Raw genomic sequence first — 4,809 nt, 5'->3', positions numbered from 1 at the left:
ATTTTTCCCCAGAACTCCAGAGAAAAAGGGTAGAGTTCCTCCAGGTGAAACGCAGGTTACAGAAGCTCAGGGTGCCTTATGCTCTTCTTTATCCTGCAAAGCTACGGATTAATGCACTAGGGCATACTCAGGTTTTTTGTTCCCCAACGGAAGTGGAAAAGTGGATAGAAGAAAATAAAGAAAAGTTGTAGTTGTTGGGGTTTCTAGTACTGAGTGGGATAGGAAGAGAGAAAGAGAAGGGGGGATGAAGTATGTGTGTTCTTGGGTTTTTTTTTTTTTTTTTTTTTTGTGTGTGTGTATGTTTGGGAGGGGGGTTGGGAGGGAGGTAACACACGTGTACTAGGTGAGGGTGGTAAATAGGTTGTGAAGAGAGTAGTATAAGGTCACTAATAGCCCCTAGGGTAACACCTAGGAAGGTGGGGGAGGGGTGGGAGGGAGGTAGAAAGGGGGGAGAGGGGGTGGGTGCAGTAGGGAAAATAGGGGGGAGGTTGAAGGGGAAAAAAAAAATATATATGAATGCACTAATAAATGGAGTACAGGAAATAACTCAAATCAAAAAAGGACACAAACTGGGGGGTGGTAAAATTTGGGGTGGTAAAAAACAAGGAAAATATATTGGTCACAAGGGGGAAAATGGTAATAAACAATTATATAGTATAATTTATATCCAAAGACACATAATATACGAGTTAATGGTGACGCTTAATAAATTTGTTATTATACAAGGGAGTAATATTTGGGGAGTGCGGTATAAGGTAATAAAAGAAGTTAGGGGGGAGTTGGTGGGTACTGGGAGACAAATGGTTCTCAATAGTGTCCTCAGTAGACTGGTTATTTCGCTCTCTCTCTTTCCTGCCTTGGGTTTTTCTTTTTTTTTCTCTCTCCTTTTAGTTGTCTATGGCTATGCAGGACGGTAAAATTAAGATAGGCTCCTGGAATGTGAGGGGTCTGGGGACGCAGTTGAAACAAAAAGCTGTGCTATCCTTGCTGGAGGGATGTGGAGTAGAGCTGCTCTGCCTACAGGAGACCCATTTAAATAGAGATACAATATACCGGTTGCAGAGCAGAAAATATCAATTTCAATATCATTCTGTTTATTCGACATATAGCAGAGGGGTGAGTGTCTTGGTAAAAACGGGGGTGAATTTTGTATGTAAACGGGTCAGCTTGGATGAAAAAGGCAGATACATTTTCTTACAGTGCCTAATTGAAAATAGAGAATGTATGCTGGCAAACATCTACATCCCTCCACCATTTAAAATGGAAGTGCTTTTTAAATTACAGGAATTTTTAGTGGGGATAGATGGTGTTCCTATAATAATAGTAGGGGATTTCAATACGGTATTGGATATTAAAATTGATAGATTCCCAGAAAAAATACTGGCGGAACCAGCTTGGCAGGGGAGGTTGGGACAGTACCTGGAAGAAGTAGGATTACGGGATTTATGGAGAACTGGGAACCCGGGAGCTCGGCAGTATAGTTGTTACTCGTCCACGCATACTACGTTATCCAGGATTGATATGATACTGGGGAATGACCTGGCCTTACAAATGGTGGAAAAGGTTGAATATCAGCCCAGGGGGATTTCAGATCATTCCCCAGTGACAGCAGTATTAAAAATGAGAGAACGTAAGGTACAGAGGTTGTGGAAAGTGAACCCGCTCTGGTTAGAACTGATAAAAAAAGAGACAGAAGAACGCCCTGAGAGAATTCAGTGGGAATTAAAAGAATTTCTAAAAAATAACCGGGGTACAGTAACATCAGGGATCCTGTGGGATACTCTGAAAGCTTTTTTAAGGGGCCTTATGATTCAATCAATAGCAAAAATAAACAGAAAGTCTAGGGAACAGGAGGTACAAATAGGGAGAGAAGTGTTAGAGGCTGAAAGAGATTTTATTAGCGACCCCACGCAGGGCAAAGAAAAAATCTGGTTAGATAAACAAGAAGAACTTAGGTTATTAACTCTGAAGAAAGCAGAGACTCAGCATATGTTCCAACGCCAAGCCTCCTTCGCTGAAGGTGAAAGCGTGGGAAAAATGTTGGCACAACTGGTGAAGAATAACTCGGGTCCTTCCTCAATTTCGGCGATTAGGATATCTGAGGGAAAGGTTATAACAGAAACAGGGAGTATTTGCCAAGCATTTGAAGGATATTATAAAAACCTATATACTGCACAGAAAGTGGGGATGGATGAGCAAATGGAAACATTCTTAGGTCAACTAGAGGTACCATGTTTGAAACAAGAAGAAAGAGAGGAACTGGAAGCCCCAATAACTTTGAAAGAACTTCAGGAAGCAGTTGCGAGTATGCCAAATCAGAAATCGCCTGGGCCGGATGGACTACCGATTGTAGTCTATAAAAATTTTGGCGAGATACTGCTTCCTGAACTCCTGGAGATGTTAAGAGGAGCATATGGGGAGGGTAAATTGCCTCCATCAATGATGGAGGCGGTTATAACCCTGTTGTACAAAGAAGGGAAGGACGCCTTAGATGTTGCAGCGTATAGGCCAATTTCTCTCCTGTGTACCGATACAAAGATACTGGCCAAGGTATTAGCGATTAGGCTTAATCGAGTCATAGCAAGATTGGTCCATATGGACCAAACAGGGTTTATAGCTAACAGGTCAACGAGTATAAATATTAGAAGAGCCTTTTTGAATTTGCAGGTCCCAATGGATAACGATACTCCGGGTGCAGTAGTGGCATTGGATGTAAGGAAAGCATTTGATAGCGTAGAATGGGGATATATATGGAAAGTTTTGGAGAAATTTGGCCTGGGTCCTTCCTTCATAGGATGGATTAGGATGCTATATGACAAACCTAGTGCGAGACTAAAAATTAATAATGAGTTATCCGGGAAAATAGAGTTGGGGAGAGGGACGAGGCAGGGGTGCCCATTATCACCCCTGCTCTTTGCATTGGCTATAGAGCCCTTGGCATGTGCAATTAGAGCAAACCGGGATATTGTCGGTTTTGTAAGAAAAACTGGAGAGGAAAAAATCTCACTTTATGCAGACGATATCCTATTGTTTTTAGGGGATATGAGATACTCACTACCAAGGGCAATGGGACTGGTGCAAGGGTTTGGAGGCTTCACAGGGCTGGAGATAAATTGGGAAAAATCGGAATGTCTTCCTTTGGACCCAATTGGTCAGCAAACGGCCCTGGGAACCCCCCAAATGCCAATAGTGGATAAGTTGAAATATCTGGGAGTAACCTTGTCAAGGGATCCTAAGCAATATATAAGTCATAACTTAGTCCCATTATTGGCTAAGTTTAAACAAAAAATTGCTATTTGGAAACGAATGCCTCTCTCGGTGGCTGGCAGATGCAATCTGATAAAAATGATATGGATGCCCCAACTTTTATACATATTACATAATGCCCCAATATGGATTAACAGAAGTTGGTTTAATAAAATTGAGATGTTGTTTAGGGAGTTAATATGGAGGGGAGGACAGGCAAGATTGAGATTGCGGATGCTTCAGCTACCGGGAGAGGAAGGAGGATTCGCGGTCCCTTATCCGGAGTGCTATTTTTGGGCGTCCCAATTACAACAGCTAGGGGGGATCGATGAGAAGAACGGAGGAACCCCAAATGGGAGATTAGTATTAACAGGCTCCCCACATAGCACCTTGATTGAGACCCTGGAAGCGGACTCATTCCAGTGTAGATGCCCTACAGTAAAAATGATGTTAAAGTTATGGGATATAGTTTAAAAAAAAATGGGATATAGTGAAATAACAAAGTATACGCCTCTATGGAACAATAAGAAGCTACAGGAAATATGGCGGGTTGGAAAAATTGTAGATTGGGAAAAATGTGGTATTGTAAGGCTTAGCCATCTATATGGCGGCAGGGGTATTAAATCTTTCGACCAACTGCAAAGAGAATTTAAGATATCACAAAACTCATTTTATGCCTATATACAAGTGAGGCACGCTTTAAGGACCCAGTTTGGAAACCTGTTACTAACATGGGAGGAACTGCCCTTGCTATACCCAGTAGCACAAGCAGGACCCACCAAAGGATTAATATCTAAATTCTATGCCCAGTTGGGTGAACAGATTAATAGTGAGAGGAAAGGGAGGGTTGAGAAGGAGAAATGGGAGCAAGACCTAGGTAATATAACACGAGCACAGTGGAAAAATATCCTAGCGGCATGCCCAAAGGTCTCGGTCTCTCCTCCCCAGAGGATTTCACACTTGATGGTAATTAATAGGGCATACTATACACCCCAGAAATTATTTAAATTTGGTAAGAGAACAGATGACTGTTGCCCCAGGTGTGGGGGGTCAGGGAATTTAATGCACATGCTTTGGAAATGTCCCAAATTATTTAGATACTGGGAAGGAGTGGTAAAGATAATAAGTAGGGCCTTTGGGACGGCAATAGAATTAAATCCCATAGTGTGTATTTTAGGTTATAGAAAGGAGGAAGCAGAGAGGAAGGGAATAACAACGGTAATCCTAAGATGTTTATTTCAAGCTAGAAGGATGATAGCTAGGAGATGGCAATCAAAGCTAGCCCCCACAGTAGAGGATTGGATAAGGGCGGTAAATGAATATCTATGTAAGGAGAGGGCAGTATATGCAAAACGAAATAACCTAAAAGAGTTTAATAGGAACTGGCGAGAGTGGATAGAAGTGATGCATACCCCAGTTTAAACCATGATAGGAAAGGGAAGAGGGGAGGGGGAGGGGGGATGGGTAATGGGAAGGAGTAGGGTAGTGTACATTAAAGGTACGGGAATCATCATAACACATTTATGATACACTGTAGGATAAAAGCACTAATATATATATAGG

Source organism: Lithobates pipiens, unplaced genomic scaffold (assembly GCF_037356315.1).
Source record: "Lithobates pipiens isolate NorthernLeopardFrog02 unplaced genomic scaffold, aLitPip1_a1.2 Scaffold_66, whole genome shotgun sequence".
NCBI classification, from domain to species: Eukaryota; Metazoa; Chordata; class Amphibia; order Anura; family Ranidae; genus Lithobates; species Lithobates pipiens.
This window is presented reverse-complemented; position numbering follows the sequence as displayed.